The sequence below is a fragment of the Silurus meridionalis genome, chromosome 7 (assembly GCF_014805685.1).
Source record: "Silurus meridionalis isolate SWU-2019-XX chromosome 7, ASM1480568v1, whole genome shotgun sequence".
Classification (NCBI taxonomy): Eukaryota; Metazoa; Chordata; class Actinopteri; order Siluriformes; family Siluridae; genus Silurus; species Silurus meridionalis.
The window spans coordinates 19,682,831-19,700,933 of NC_060890.1; the positions used below are offsets into that span (position 1 = coordinate 19,682,831).

The 18,103-nt window shown below is 35.9% G+C and overlaps 1 non-coding gene across 1 annotated transcript; it reads right to left on the minus strand.

The window, feature by feature from the left end:
• Window positions 1–16,627: 16,627 nt before the first annotated feature.
• trnae-cuc lies at window positions 16,628–16,699 on the minus strand. Its single transcript has one exon. It is a non-coding gene; the product is annotated as a tRNA-Glu (tRNA).
• Between the last annotated feature and the right edge of the window lie 1,404 nt (window positions 16,700–18,103).

The window sequence follows — 18,103 nt, forward strand, 5'->3', positions numbered from 1 at the left end:
AAATGTCTACTTTTTATTTATTTATTTCTCTGCTTTGGTGATTGGTGCTGTACAGATACATTTAATTGATCATCATTTGAACACATTACAGTAAATAGAAATTCACATATATTTATATGACTTCAAACTATTAAAATTGATCACAAACAAAGAAATACAATCGTACACATACTGAAGGTACACAAACGTAAACAAAGAAATCATGCTAGCTGAAACGCATTGACTAACTGTACTGAAGTTGAAGGTGGAGAATATATTGATTTCAGACCCCTCTGTTACTTTGTTTATGTTAGCTTGCAAGCTTTCGCTTTAATCAATGTGGGTCGCCTGCTTTACCGTGGAGCTGAAAAGCGGAACAGGATTTATTTACTAGATTATATTGATTATGGTAACCCTCACCTAGTTTGATTTACGGATTGTGGCAGATGGCTGCGCTTCACACTTGACTTCCCTGACCAAACCAGTCAGCACCATTTCTAAGGTCAAAGGTCAGAAAGGGCACATGAACAAAATTTTTGCTAGTCAGGAGATTGTTCTGGTACCTTAAAGACCTTTTTAAAAAAGATACCCATTGGGTTAAACTGGCTTTCTGAATTTCTTCATGATACTAAGTAATAAATAAGGATTTAAAAAATTTAATATGAGGAACACACTTATTATGAAGTATTTATACTGTGCTTAGCCAGTGTTATGCTAATTTGTTAGTTGATGCTGCAGTTTGTTACCGTTAGATTGTAGTGATTTAGTGCAGGCATTAGTGTAGTGCAGTTACAATGCCATTCAATAAGGAAACAAATGTATGGGTCATTCTTTATGTAGTTTATCTTGCTATACCTAAGAAGTGATAAAAGAATATGAATATGAATGTCCTAAAGCAAAATGGATGCTCTTTCTTAGAAAGACAACATTTATAAATAAATGTATAAAATACAGTGGAACCTCGATATTTGCGACCTTGACACTCATAACTTCGATAGTTTGCTTTTAATTTGGAACCATTCTAAGAGTAACTCGCATCGTATCAAGGTTGCACTGTATTGAGTATATTATCTTTAGAATTACAGCATTTTGGAACAAATAAATCAATTCAAATAGATATAAAAAGCAATTAAATATATATTTTTTAAATATATTATATTTTTATATATAGATATATGCAAAAAGTCTGGTAAATTGGTATTCACAGTTTATTTTATTTACAGTTTCAGTTCAACAGCTGCAAAGTTGTGGAATATTTGCAAATGTACAAATAAAATATGATGCTTAAACTTGTAAACTTGGCTTGTGGAAATTAAAGAATTAATGCTTCTATAATGACATACCTCATGTTCAAAGTCATAGTAAAGTGAAATTCAACACAGAATTAGCATTGGAGATGCATATTTTGGACTTAAATTCAAAAATTCAATAGTGATCTATTATGTGATCTACAATTTGACAAGTATTTACTAATAGATGGAACTAATAGTAATATTAGCCCAAAGGTTGATCTGTTTGACTACAGATGAAGAATGAGTTCTGGAAACCAGGAAAAGAACTAAAGGACTTACTTGGTGGCAACTAAAATTGTCTTTGCAAGGTAGAAATAAAGCAAATAGTTATACATAAATGTGCATGATGTAGCAAACCATTAGCCAGCATGAAAATACATCATGACAATGGAGGGGTTCATTAAAACAGCAAAACCTTAATGTGATATTTCTAATTAAAAATCACATGTTTATTAGTTACGATTAATCTGAATGTTGTTCAGCTTTATCTTTTTTATAACTTCAATAAAAATGATAGAATGCAGGACGAAGGCCTTTGCTCCTCAAGTTTGTAATCTATCCCTCTGTTTTAAGTGAAAGTCTGGGGGACAAATTTTGCAGAACTCGGATTAGATGAAAGAGGACTCAGAAACACATTGGAGGACAGGATCAAACACCCCTGTGCTCTACCTGTGCCTATGTTTGCACTGAGAGACTATGTATACTGCATATCATCTAGATTTGAGCTCTTTGTAGAGGCAGAGCCTGCCAATGATGCCACCCTTATTATGCTTCAGCACAGCAACAAACCCGATTCCACTTCCCTTTCTCTCTTTTTCTTTCTAATCCTCAAAGGCAAGCTGAAGACCAAAGGTAATTTTGGATAATAAAAAGAAAGAAAAAAAACAATACTGTATACCACTACACACATTGTGTGTGTTCATAATACATGTGTGTGTGTGTTCATTCACAGGAAGCAAAATATAAAGAGAATATGCATCACACACATAAGGATGTTTCATAATGCAAGTTTGGTTGCTCACTTTTTACATTGCTGACATGGTGGAGTACTGGATGAATGCGTGTAAATAGAAGGGGGCAGGGATTTTCACTTGGCTGCATAGCGAACAAAACAAACCTTTTACACATAATAATTCACACATGACAGGCTAAAATGTATATGCACCTGATCTACCTTGTTTTACTGAAGGATTTCAGTTCTCAGAGTGGATCTGCAAGCCCGGTGCAGAGGATTTCATCTCTTTGCGACGTGTTAAAGACTCGGCCGAGCGTGGCCAGATGCTGAAATAAATGGTCTTAGGGCTCACCTGTCGGGAAGAGTGATTCTGCGCGGCGGACTGTTTCAGCCGCAACACTGACAGGAAGCTATATCGTGTAGAAGTAATAGGGTCAAGCAGCTGGATTGGGATTTTTGTTCACAGCAAGGCCAGAAGGCCTCGGCCCCCTTGCCGCCTGCGATGAATAGCCCAATGGAGTCGCCGCAACCTGTTTATTACGCCGTTTTTCTGCTCGGCTGCAAACCAGTAATGATCGGCACAGCGCCTTGATTGACGGCCTCTCTCGCTCACGCTCTCTCTCTTGCTCTCTCTCTCTCTCTCTCTCTCTCTCTCTCTGCCTTCACTGTAAAATTGGGCGATGGCGGGAGAATTGTGCCCGCTGACCCATCACCGTGCCCCCACCAAGGGTTCAATTTACCTCCCTTGACAGGCAAATGATAAGTTGCAGCCCCTACGAACCTCCCACCCCCTCCACACACACACACACACACACACGACAGGAAAAACATGCTAGCAGAGCATGCAGGGTTAAACCTGCGGCCTTTAATTAGCGAATACGTTTTACTTCGCTGAACAAGTTCAAAAAGCTAATGATGTTTGCACACATGCTCTACATGTATAAACAACACTGATATTTTCAATTAACCAAAAACAAGTGTTTTCACGACAATCTACATTTACAGCTAAGCAATTCTTGCAAAAGCAAAACAACTCCGAGCCTGGGTTATATTTTCCGCACATTCTTTATCAGTCAGCAGATTTCCTTGAAAAAAGTAAGGAAAAAAAGGAACCGTTAACACGCACCATTTCCTTAACCTTAGGGTTAAAGCAAGATCATGCTTCTGTCTTCTACCTTTCCCAGCATGCAACCTAATGCCGAAACAATATGCTTTTGGACTCTTGCACTTGGACTGAATCTCTGCTTTTTCCATAGCACAATGCTGTAATTAGCCAGTGCCATTTCACAGCAGATTTTTCAGAGCCTCTCCGAAACAGGATGTAGCTGCAGTCCCATGTTTGGCAAAAAGTATGGGAAGCTATAATGGTTCATGGGAACTCGGCAGCGAACAGCATGGAAGCACATCACATTTCCAGATGGACTTCAAATAAAGTGTATTTAAATGCAAGATGTTTTTAAAATAGACCATGACTTACTGGAGGGGTTGATGGGGTCTGGCTATAACTCAAGGTGCACAGTCATTAGGAAAAGAAATCCCATTGCACCAGAGTGTGTGTTGGAACGACGTGGTAGAGTTCCAAGGTTTTGTCTTGCACATTGTGCTCTGCCAGGGTTTTTAATATTTAGGGTACCCTGTACTTTCCTGCAAATGAGATTGACAAGTGTAGGTCAGGCCAGGTTTTTATGCATTAAGGAAGTGCTAAAAGATATTGGAATAGTGAAGTTAATATGTGCTGAACCATAACAGCCACATATGCTTACACATAAAACTTCATCGAATCAGCCAGCTGCTCCTGACATTAGTCAATTAGAGAGTCTGGCCATGTAAATGTAACAGTAAAACCATAATGTTTTAGATAAACCACGTGGAGTCAGTCACCAGATGTTGACAAGAGGTGAAATGTGCAGTATGCAGAGCAGGCAAAGTGCTGATTTATCATTAAAGAAAGGCATTTTAATTACCCCATCCATTTCACTCTTATTTGGGTGCATGCAGTGTTTATATACTGTATGTGAAGGAATAGCCCCATTTACACAATCCCATAGTTCATTTTTTAGTATCAAATATGCAGTTTGGGTCAATTTGGCTAACAGAAGGCAGCAAACTAAATATATTGAATTAGCATGCACTTATTGAATACATTCATGTAATATATCATTTTATTGAATATTTAATGCTGTTTTACTGATAGAACTTGCCAGTGTAAACATTAACAAAAAAATTATAAAATGATCTAAACTGCACACTTTCTTCACAGACACACATGGACAGAGGTACTGTATGTAACCTAATATTAGAAGGCTTAAGTATATTTTTACATAGGTTCCCTAGTGGTCTAGTGGTTAGGATGTGGCGCTCTCACCGCTGTGGCCAGGGTTCGATCCCTGGTCAGGGAACCAACCCCAGCCATTAGGGTTGCACAAGCCTTAGTGTTGGTCCCAAGCCCGGATAAATGGGGAGGGTTGCGTTAGGAAGGCCTCCAGCGTAAAAACTTGTGCCAAATCAAACATGCGGATGGTCCGCTGTGGCGACCCCTAATGGGAGAAGCCGAAAGAAAGTTTTAATTATATTTTTACATAATTCTACAGTGTATGATATACACATTGACATAGAGCATGAAACATACAATGGAACCTTGATACTCGTGAAAAGCCCCAAGTGGCGCGAAAGTTCGAAATAACATTTCAAAAGAGTTTTTATTAATAAATTACATAAAAATGTTTAAAAAACTATTTTATCAATCATTTAAAGTATTAAATAAAACATTTATTCACAATTTTTGTTGAGTTTACAGTACAGTACATGTACAATTCCCACTGAAAAGGAACCATCCAAAGTAGAGTCAAAACCTCTCGATTTTTTGTTACTCGCGAGGGGTCATTGAACGTTACCCCTGCGAGTATCGAGGTTGCACTGTAATCTTACATTTCCACATTATGACAAAAGGTCATTGTGTCTTGAGGTTAGCATTAAGGTTTTTACATTGACATTTTTATTTATTTTATTTATTCAAAGAAATTCTATGGAATTAGCCTTGTTCGTTAGCTTGTTACTTTAATTCCCAGATCCGCATTAAAACATTGATTTACTGTGATCAGGTGTGATAATAGTCTTGAAATCAATCCCTTCATCAAGTTCGATGACCAGGAGCTGACTGTGGACACTTTTAAAACATTTTATTTTATTTTATTTATTCAAAGAAATTCTATGGAATTAGCCTTGTTCGTTAGCTTGTTACTTTAATTCCCAGATCCGCATTAAAACATTGATTTACTGTGATCAGGTGTGATAATAGTCTTGAAATCAATCCCTTCATCAAGTTCGATGACCAGGAGCTGACTGTGGACACTTTTAAAACATTTTATTTTATTTTATTTTATTTTTTTTATGAACTGAGCCTATAAACTAAATTTACCACATTTACCCATAGCTTTAAAGAAAAAAATTCACATTGTAATTAATTTTTATTTTTTTATTTTTTTAATGAAAAATAAAGAACAATAACAATTAAGAGACAATATGTTTAAAATGATGATCCACTACAGGATGTAGAAAGTTGTGAATTTTGTATGTAAAAGGTTTGAAAATAGTATCATGAGTGTTACCAAAATGTATTTACTTGGCAACTAAAGTAATAATAGCAATATTAATAATAATAATAATAATAATAATAATAATAATAATAATAATAATAATATTAATAATAATAATAAATTGTTGCCAAAACACATAAACAAGACTGTTGCTTTAAATTTCTGGCACTTTACCTGACTTGTTTACATTTTATAAGAAAAGTTATCAAAATCTCTATATATTCTCGTTATTGTTTGTCAATTTTCAATTTCAATTTTATAAAACACATTAAACTTAAATGTTTAAATTTTTTTTATGTATTGATTTGTAGCATTATCATTAGCATGGGGTGTTTGAGCATTTTTGTAAAGTCCCTCATACAGAAAAAGTTGAAAAATTCACTTTGGTAGCACTACAAATAAAAACTATATGTATGGATTCGATGCTTACAATAAGAAAAGTATTGATGTAGTTATTAGAAAGTTATTTATGCCCTTCTTATACCAGACAGTATGGGAGATGTAAACACTGGGGTTGTAATTACACTGTATTGAATCCCTCATCACTCTCAGAAACAAAGGAACAGAACAACATGCCCCATAGTGTCATTTCGTGTATAGTCATTTTATCATTGCTTTTGTACTATGTATTTTTCACCTGAAAATATGTAAAGAGACAATGAAAATGTTGTGCATATTGTATTTGGCCATATATTTGCCATTTAAAGCAAACTCTACAAGCACTCATGTAGGTAGAAGACACATAAGGTACAAAAAGTGTAAGTTTGAGAGCCACAATCCACAGTGATTATTGTAAAATCTTTTCAATTAAAAAATTGACCCCATCAGCTTTTAAGTTTAATTTTATCTCACGTGTGATTCTGCAGTGGGCTGAAAACAGGATTAGAAATAGAATTGCTGTACATGAGAGTAGACACCTGGCAAGTTCCTTTTGTTACTTATGATGAAACTGGTTTCACTGAGAAATCTTTATTTTGTTCGGTTGAGCACTGATGAGAGTGTAAAAGTGCATGAGAAGGTACAAGAGGGGGAAAGAAAGAGAAAGAGAGAGGGAGTGTAAAAGAGAACAGGGCACAGAGGCCAATGCAAATGCCTTTAAGATTTCCATGCCTGGCTGCATTCATTTTATTCTAATTCGCTGCAAATATTTCCACGCATCCATCACCACAACAGGTGAAAGCTCTCACCCTGTTGCAAAGTGCTGTCACATGCTGCCAAATCCAGGTTGTTTACCTTCTCAGTGTGAGGTGTAACATTGTAAAGATAAGTTAGCGTATCCATGTTCTGTGTTCCACCGTTCTCTAATACCTACAAAATAACCCCGTGGGGTATACTGTGGCACAAAGTTGTTTTGCGTGTACAAAAGCAAAGCTGTCCCCGAGGGCTCGGTGCCGTGGCGGCGTCTGTCTCACGCCTCGCGGGACACACTCCCAATCATCAGGGGTCTCCTACTCAACAGCCAATCACACACACGCCATTAGTAAACTACACCTCCCTCTTCTTTCCTCTCTGTCAGTCTCTCACTCTCTCTCTTTCTTTTTTCATCTCTTTCTGTCTGCCTTTTTTTTCTTGGTTTTTTTCCCCTGTCCTTTTGCTCCCTCTCTTTCTCATCCTTACTCTCATCTCCTTTTGCCCTGTTCTCTTTGTTCCCTATTAACTGAAAGGCTGACAGTTGAATAGACTTATTGCTAAAAGTGGAATCTGGTTATCTAATACCAGCTTTTATATGGTGTTGAATTCAAACACACCTGGAATGTTGGATATTTGGATTCTGCTTGGTCTGAATGTAAAATAGCAGTTTGGACTACAGTGAGTTTAATGAATTCAATACAATTTGTACAGGATTTAACAAATTTTATACCTAATATAATCTAATAACAGATAAAAAAAAAAAAATAGCACAGTTGGTAACACATGAATTTTTTTTTCTTATTTTCTTTATTTAGCTTTTCTGGGAAAGAGTCTACAGTGGCAGTGTTAGAGCTTCTTCATAGTTTCTATAGTTTAGAACAGGAAATAACCTAGTCTTGGACACAACATAAAACGTATCTCTAAATTGATAAAAAGAAAATTATGCTGTGCTTTTACTGGCACTGGAAAATGAATATTAGCAAAATAAAACACTACTGTAACACACGCTATTGGGTCTTCACAAGTTTTTAGAGGATTCTAGGTGGGATCAAGTAATTGCTATTATTTTCCATCTTATCCTTTCTTCCAACACAGGTTAAGCCTAAAGCATTACAGCATACTTATACTCTTTTTTTATTTTCTCTCTCTGTCTCCATCTCTTTTTCTCTCTCTCTCTCTCTCTCTCTCTCTCTCTCTCTCTCTCTCTCTCTCTCTCTTTCTTAGTATGGTGGGCCTACCCGTGGGTCTAACCCCCCACTTCATCACCCTCTTTGGCAGATCGCTATGAGGGGTTATTAATAATTTTGTCTGTGTGCTACAGATGTTGCACAAATGAACAAGGCTTTTCTGGGGTCTCACAACACCGGGGCGCCTCAGGTGCTGAGCGCAGACCCAAATCTGTCTCTCTCCTCCTACCTCATCTCTCCATCAGCAAACGAAAAATTGTGGAGAAAGAGAGAAAAGGGTCTGAGCAAGCGCACGCGTCTAGTCTGCAGAGATGGAGTTGTGTATAGCTGAGTGATGACATTATGCAGCTTGGTCTCGGGAGGAAAACTTATAAATGATACTACATTTTAAAGCCTTAAATAATATAATAATGCTCAAGATGATACAAATGCAGTCTTATCCTGGTCTTATTCAATGATTTAAACAAAATATATATTTTTTTAGGGAATCTGTTCATTTACATTTATGGCATTTTTATAACATTTCTACAACTGAGCAGTTAAGAGTTAAGGGCCTTTCTCAAGGGCCCAGGAGTGGTTTCTTTTGATTAGCCAGTGTCTGGACCACGGAGCTACCACTCCCCCTGTCCCAGATTAGCAAAGAATTACACTTACAAATATTGAAATACAATATTCTCCCACATGGATAGAGTTAATGTCCAAGTCTGACCAACCTTCACCAATCTCCCATCTATACTGCAGATTTGCACTTTCTAAATGCTGCTGTAATCATGAACATTGCATTCTTTTCAGGACTTTTAATTCACAATATGCACATGTTGAACATCTTAAACAAAACACTTTACTTGATACACCTGAATGCTGTAATTATTTATAATCGCAGAAGACTTATGAGTCTGGCGCTTCTCATGGTTTTTTCCTCTTTCAAATTTTTGCCTCTGGCTCGCTAATTATTGACCTAAATCCAACAAAAAACAGAATAGGTTAACACAATAAACACAGTAGGGCAACAAAGAAATATCAAGAGGTTCAAATGTTTGAAATTAGCAAACAATAAGTAAAAATATGCTATTCATTGCCATAGGAGCCATAACATTATCACTATGGCAGTAGAATATTTGGGAACTTTGTGATGCCTCAAAGAAATCAAGTATCTGTAGTAAATTGGAAACACCCTGAATACAAATGGGCATTTATTTTTTACATATACATTGAATTTATATATATTTAGATTTGCATATACATACATTACATCCCCTGCCTCTTGTATAATTGTGTTCTATCTTGTTTAATTGGCTCCTGTGATTTGTGTGATATAAGAACACATGCATGCAGTGTGTTTATTAGAAATGGTCATTCCCATTTCTTGCAACAATTTTGCACATGAACTGTTTCTCACATATAAAACCCCATTTAATAACATTTAGGGTGGTTCTGGAATGAGGCCAATTAAGAAGCTTGTGTTTAACTAGAGAAAAGTCAATAGACCTGATCTATCTGCTTAGACACACTGATAGAGTGCTGATAAGGAGATAAAGCATGCATGTTCTGAATGGTGTGAGAGAGAAAGGGCAGCTATTTAAATAAAAATGTGGAAAAACATGAAGTATGATTTTTCCATGATGTGTGGGAGAGTGTATGTGTGCGTGTGTGTGTGTCTGTAACAGTGCGTGAACTTGGCTCAGCTGAAGAACACATGAGTGGCGGTGTCTATCCACAGCCTCATGTTTCACAGTGACCTCCACTTCCTGTGGCGAGAGCAGAGGCTCGCGGTGAGTGGCAGCTCTGGTGAAATTCTCTTCCTTAAATGCCGGAGTTATGAAGAGGTGCTGCCGTGTTAAACATCTGCTCCATCCATTACTGCAGCCGAGAGAGAGAGAAAGAGGGAGAGAAAAAAAGACGTCGATAAATCTCAGGCCTCTGGTGGGGAGACATTTTCCGAAAGCTCTCGTCCTCCACTGTTTTCTATCTCTCATTGCTTTCCTTCTTCATCATCAAGAGCTGGTTGTAGAAAACACACTGTTAATGACAGGACTGAGAATAACAAATTCAGTTTTATGCACTCGGTACGGCAACTGAATGAGAATACAGCATCTCAATCTGGAAGGCCGAATGCGAACCGTATTTCGAACGCACAATTCCTTGAAAAACGAAGAACGTTCCATTAAATCTCATGTAATAAAATTAACATCTGACATCAGAATGACTTTATACACTTCATAGTGGAGATGGCGACACATTAAAAGTAAGAGTCACTTTGACAAGTCAGACATGCCAACTAAAAGATACAGGATGCAAATAAACGTGTTCAATATTTCATATTAACTAGAATATTCATTTACTAAAGCACATTCATTTTCCTTCTGCATAATGACGCACTCAAATCCAATATGGAGACGGTGCTTTCCGACTTCTGAAAAATTCACATATTTGCATCAATTTTTTAGGAAGGGGTTTATATCTAATGAATTTAGATTTAATTTGGCATGGCATAAAATCCATTTGTACCGCTTTTAATTAAGAATGCAATCCATGCAATTAGAATTATGAGCAGAGCCTTCATCAGGAGGTCCTGAGAGGACCCCAGTCGGAAAAATTATGTTAATGCTTTACACTGAAAACACTTTGCATGAAGCAGATTTTTTTCCACCTTCTCTTTCTGTCTCTTCTCCAGTTAAGAGGAAGGCCCTCAACAAAGGCTTGTTTTTAAGCCGCTTTTCGGGAGCATGTTTATTCTTTTTGTTTGCAGGAGATGGCTTAAAGGAGCGTACGCCAGCTGTGTTTATGGATGCAGCTTTGGTGAGTGACGATAATGTGACTGCTTTAAGTGTTGCCCCGACAAAATGCAGCAATCTGCAGCACGACATGGTGTTGTTTGTAAATCACTAAGCATCTTGTCAAGACCGGATTGTGTTTTTTTTTTATGTCAAGCTGGGTTGATGATAAATCTTTAAAGAGAAAGAGAAATGACGGTGCAATTTATGTCATTATGACCCAGAATGCTTGTTTGTAGTGCTCTATTTATATCTAAGATTGGGCTTTCAGAGATACTCTAGGGTGTTTGATACAAATGCTTGAATAAGCTAAATGTGTGTGGGGAAAAAAGATGCTTTGTACAGCTTTAGCCAGCGGCCCAACTTAACCCTGTTTATGACCTTGAAGTTATTTTTAATGGATATAAACAAACAAAATGGAATTAAAAACAAATGGGGTTTATTGTGCGCTTGATGCTGGCAATGTGGAATCAATCCTCTAGTTTTGTTATACATTTTATATATATATGATGATTTTATATATATATATATATATATATATATATATATATATATATATATATATATATATATATATATATATATATATATATGTCCAAAGAGACAGTATTGTGCCTTTAAAATTAATACTGTTAATTGTTTTGAATATTGTAATATTATGCCTAATAAATATGTTTGGGGTAAATTTTATTTGCTGTAAAGAATTTATCTGATTTTAAGTCAATTTATTCTCTGGAGCTTCCCGTGGTAAAATATTCATCAGACTTATCTTAGATGAGATCATCAAGTAAACCCATGGGTAACATAAAGACAGTATTAAGAATAACTTACAGTATCTATCTATCTATCTATCTATCTATCTATCTATCTATCTATCTATCTATCTATCTATCTATCTATCTATCTATCTATCTATCTATCTATCTATCTATTGTCGTTTTATGTAATTATTATTTTGGTTTTCATATCAGTATCTGTTTACAAAAAGAAAAAAGGTGCTTTTATTTACATTCACCCATAAAACTATTGAGACATTTCCCTTCACTACTGTAGGAGACCCAAACCTGCTTCAGCATGACAATGCTCCTGTGCACAAAGCGATCTCCATGAAGATATGCATTACATGGGTTGGAGTGAAAGATCTTCAGTGGCCTGCAAGCATGACCTCACCCCTGTTGAACAACTTTTGGATGAATTGTAATGCTGACTGAACCCTAGACTTTCTCACTCTACATCAGTGCATGAGTTACTAATCGCCTTCGTATTTAAGGATGAATTAGCACAAATCTCCACAACCAAACTTAAAAATCTAGTGAATATACACAGATCAGGTATAATATTGTGGTCACCAGCCTAATATTGTGTTGGTCCCCCTTTTGCTGCCGAAAGAGTCCTGACCCACCAGGCATTAACAGCATTAACTACTTCTTAACTAAATAAATTTCACGTCACTAACTCACCTGAATCAGATTGTCTTGTAACGCACTTGTATGTAAATCTCACCTTTTTGTAGTTGTTAGTTTAACCCAGGTTTTCCTGTTTATGATTCAGTTTTATGCTATTTTGTGTTTTGTTTTGGTTTTGTATATTTTAAATTAACCATATTTGCATCCACTTATTCTTATTTAACATGACACTATTTAAGAAAAAATATTGTATTAATATAATTAAGATCTGTATGATTATGGTCTCAGTTACAATTCTTAAATGTGATAAACAGTTGCGCATTATATTTATTATTTATTTTTTATGTTATCTAGCTAGCTATATTCTTGAAATATTACATTGAATTTCTCAGTACTATATTCAAGTGCTAATGGGAAATTGTTTTCAGAATTAGTGGAACCAGCTGTAAAGGTCACATTGATGATAATAGCTACACAATACTAATGATATAATAGGGAGAGCATTTGGACAGTAGAAAAACAAATTTTTATCATGTTAATTTAAGCCCTGTGTAATTAGTCTAAATGACAATATAATGGTAGAATTCTTCACGTTTATGTTAGCTGTTTCATTCTTTTCAAATTGGATAGAATGTGGCTAAGGTCTACTAAAAAACCTGAAAGAGCTGTTTGCTGACACCATATGTTAAGAACTTTGGAAGGAACATTAATAAGAGGTTGTGGGAGCACACCTAGTGCTGATAAAGCACTTTCCTGAACCCTGCTAAGCTCATCTCCACCATAGGCTAATCCTCTCAGTATGACAACAGGCCATTTTTCCCTCCATTTCGCCACTGCTCTGTAGGTGGCTTCTAACTTTTGAGTCATTGCATTAATGGGAATGGCATCTGGATCCCCCTTCTGGTTCTGGCATACTTTTAACGGCCACACTAAACTAACACATGAAAAGTAATCCTGTTTCCATTAGCATAGTTTTAGTAACACACATGCAGGTTTGAGACCACAGTGCTCTTCTCTTAAACATACACTGTGGTGTCTTTTACATCATGTGTTCAAAGCTGATTGAATAAACAGGCTATAGCTCGCCGCTGACACAGGTCTAATAAAGGATTTTAAATTGAAACATGCACTGTTTGATTTTGGAAAGCTGTCAGATGCATTGTGACAAAGTCTTGTGTTTAAAGCATTATAATTAGAAATGTGAATTACGCATGTGTGTTCTTAGACATTCACTTGTGCAAACTGAGATCATCTCTAAGTCATTATTTTACTGTAGTATCTCACTTCGGAGCAGTATGTTGAGTATGTCCAAAGAGACAGTATTGTGTTTTTAAAATAAATACTGTTCATTGTTGTCAATATTGTAATAGCTTGCTTAATAAATATGTTTAGGGGTAAAGTTGATTTGATGTAAAGAATTTATCTGTACAAGTCAATTTATTCTCTGGAGCTTCCCGTGGTAAAATATTCATCAGACTTATCTTAGATGACATCATCATGTAAACCCATGGGTAACATAAAGAAGGTATTAAGAATGACCTACAGTATCTCTGGCATAAAAGACAATAATTCCATTTTGGATTTTGTAAAATGAAGAATGATTGAATACAATAGTGGTCTGTCTGTCTGTCTGTCTGTCTGTCTGTCTGTCTGTCTGTCTGTCTATCTATCTATCTATCTATCTATCTATCTATCTATCTATCTATCTATCTATTCATCTATCTATCTATCTATCATCTATCTATCTATCTATCTATCTATCTATCTATCTATCTATCTATCTATCTATCTATCTATCTATTTCCCATAATCATACATAAAGTAACCCAACCACAACCTTGACCAGGCAGGTACTAAGGATAAATAAATGAATAGTTTTAAGGATTTCTGCAGTTAATCATGTTAATGATTTGTTTTGCTGCATCCCATATCCTGATATACCATATGCAGATCCTGCTGACCTCTAACTCAACAAAAGTATCACATTTATTGTTTAATCCAAACAATATATGCTTTTCTCTTGCCAAATAGTAATTGTGGCAGATGGCCCAGATTTATTTAGTTTATTTTTTCCATATATAAAATGTAATTATAGAGTAATCAATGGCATTATTGTTTACTATAAATCAATATTATGAAAGAAATAAATCCGAAAAAGAAAAATCAGCCTGGTCATGTCAATGAGCATGAAAGATGTCAATAATCCGTTGGTTTTTCCTAACAGGGATGTCGGGTTTGACCTGGATTGATAGCCATGATGCATAATTCCGATCTTAAAATCCCACTCCCTGCTTCCATATGATAAATGTCAACAAAAGGATTATGGTTGGTGGTGGTTGAGGTGGAGGGGGAGACTATGTCTGTTCAGGAAGGCCATCACAAACAGTGTCCCCATGAGAGTGATAATACTTTACAGACAAGTGTAAAAGATTTACAGTGCATGAACATCCAGCGTCATTTCTTTGCACTTTTTATTTGGATCCAATTGAAACGTTTTTGAATACATTTTGCTCTAATGAAATACTTCAGCTAGCTGTTACTTTAGGAAATGACCTCACAATTTATTCCCCACTGTGTGTAATCGTGTGTGTGTGTGTGTGTGTGTGTGTGTGTGTGTGTGTGTGTGTGTGTGTGTATTCTCGGGGTGTTTTAAAATGACTGTGGTGGCACTGCCACTTGGGAAACACAGTCCCATATTGATTGTGGATTGGACAAATAGTTCATTTTATCAACCCTGACTATCCTCATCCCTCTACATGCTAAATAATGAATAAGCCCATCCGTCATTGCTTCAAGGTATTTATTGCTGCTGTCCCTTAGCCTACATAAACCTGCCCAGGCTCTGGATTCAGCTTGCCAGGAAAATTGCACCTAGTGTCCCATGAAGATTAGTACTTAGAGGGAGCATGACGTCTAGTAAAGACGCTTAGTCATTGATTTCAGTGACATTTAATCCCTGGTCCCTAGTGATCCTACTTCGTTTGCATTTGTTTATTGTTGGATACAGTGGTTATTTAGTATCAAAGTTTAATAAACCATTTCATTCCCATTTGAAATAAATAAAAGTCAGCTACTGCACGTTGCTAGACTACTGCATTGCAAATTACCTATTAGACTTATTTTATGTATGAATTTCTAGAATCAATACATTCTTATGTTCACATGGCACCGAAATTCTTCAACATATTTTCAACAGATCCATTATTAATCCCCACTCAGACTTAATGGACATGAAAGCATAAAGACATGGATCTATGCTACAGAAGTAAATTATTTCACTGACCAATATCTAAAATTGTATGGGACCTAAAAACAAATTGGTTTCAACTTGAATATTTAATAGAAAGATGTGTTGTTTAGATATTTAAAAGATAACCACCCCCAGCATCACCGGACTGCCACATTCGCCTCATTTCCCCTCCCTTCTTACTCCATTAGAATGAGTAAATTATAGATTTCTCCTGGATTCTGAGCATTAGACCATGAGCATGAGTAAGTTGAAATGGCACCGCATACATTATAGAAGGGGTAAAAAAAAAGATTAATGGTGGTGTTTGCTGGTACCATTCGTGAGATACAAGTGTTTTTGGGCAGCATCTCTGGCTTCAAGCACAAACCTCATGGTGTGCAAAGTTAGACGAACAAATATTTCCAAATGTTCAGCATTAGTGGAAATATTGAAGGTAAGTAATTATACATTGTCCAAGGGCACATTAATGCTGTCATTTTTAATGTTGCAGTTTGATATGCATAATTACACTTTATGCATGAAATGCCTCAAAAAACATAATTTGTAAAATAAAGGAATGTCTTGTAAACTGGTTTGAGAACAAGTCGAATTATGTTCAGTTTTAGCTTAGTGATTCTCAAAAAAATCATTTTTTTTTACCACCTTTATGTGTAAAACAGGTCTCTCTCTCTCTGTGTGTGTGTGTGTGTGTGTGTGTGTATATAAAACTGAAACTATACAAATCTTCCACCTCTACTCCTCAAATGTGTTTTATTAATGTGTTATATTAATTGGATAACTGTTTTAGCAATGATCTACAAGCAATAAATAAGTAATATTTATATGTAAAATACTTGAAAAGTACCTGAAATGTTTGTCTTGTTGTGAAGTCCAGTCAAAACATGTTAAAAGTGAAGCTCTTCCCAGTATCATACTAAAAACTTTCTTTCGGCTTCCATCCACATGTTTGATTTGGTGGATGTTTTTACAGTGGATACCCTTCCTAACGCAACCCTCCCCATTTATCCGGGCTTGGGACCAGCACTAAGGCTTGTGCAACCCTAATAGCTGGGGTTGGTTCCCTGACCGGGAATCGAACCCGGGCCACAGCGGTGAGAGCGCCGCATCCTAACCACTAGACCACCAGGGAACCTATGCCAGTATCATACTCATACCATTCAATTAGAATTGTGTCCTTTTTGCATTTGTACATACCACTTGAAATATTCATTGAGTTTTTGCTTTTCATACATCATTACATTTTGTAAAGTGGTCCGCCAGGAAGTCAAGGGGTTAAGTTCTAAGACCCCCAGCAAGTTCCGAAAATCTGCAAATTTTGAACGCACCCCCACAGCCACAATAGTACCTTAGCAAATTTATGTCACTTTAATACAATAATGTGTTTTAAATATTTGTATAGAATTTGTCAGTAAATACATACTTTAAAATGTTATTTCTAACATTCCTGGACATTCGGTCACCCCTACGGATTCCAGCCAATTTTAAGATAATACGCAACTTGCTGTTAACTAGATTCCAAATGAGAACCCGTGAATTCTAGAGCCGCGAATTCCGAATCGCAAATTATCTGGTGTTGACTGTACTTCTCTTTTGCACCTCGAAAAATATATGACTATTTTTTTTAAATGCCACCTTATTTAATATGTTTTCTAGGGCTGCCAAAATGAACACGTTAATAATGCGTTAACGCAAATGAATTTTAGCTGCACAAATTTTATTAACGCATGATTTATGCAACATGTATTTCTGTTAGACCATTTTTTATTAAAAACATATATAAGTTAATATAATAGAGGCAAAATTTAAATATTCAACGCAACACACATTTATTCACGACGTCATTTTAATCACTACACATTTCTTTTACTGATGTGCCAAGTCTCAATTCAAGCGCCAAAATCTGCCATGATCCACACATCCGGCAATTAAAAACATCCGTGTGGAAACATAAAAAAAGTTCAGTTTGGTGTCCTGAAGATTTCCGTAATTTAAAACACCATAATTTCTTTAAAACATTTAAAAGAATATTTTGTCTTTATGCTCTATGTTGAATATGGTTTAACTAATAATAAATACATTTGCATAAAGCATTAATTTCAGGTAATTTTAGAACAGATAAAAATGTTGCGATTAATCACAAGTTAAGTTCATTGATTTCTGGCCCTAATTTTTTTTTTATATCTTCCCTTACTTTTTTATTTATAGTTCCTTTTATCTAATGCACAAATTTTTGATTGGACAATAGGGTTTACATTTCACAGCAAGTTGTATTCTGCATATAACTATGTTAATGACAAATGTTAATAGTACAAGTTAATAGTATACATAAAAAATATGCACTAAGGACCAAAAAAATTGTCAAATATAACATTACTATTTATAGTTCTGAACATTTGTTTGTACAGTTCTGACAACATGATGTCATAATGACTGAATCTGTTTGAGACACATTTCAGAAAATTATGCTGCACACAGTATCATGAACAAGGCCAAGTATTATGGAGATGTTGAGCTCTGAAAGCGAGGATATATT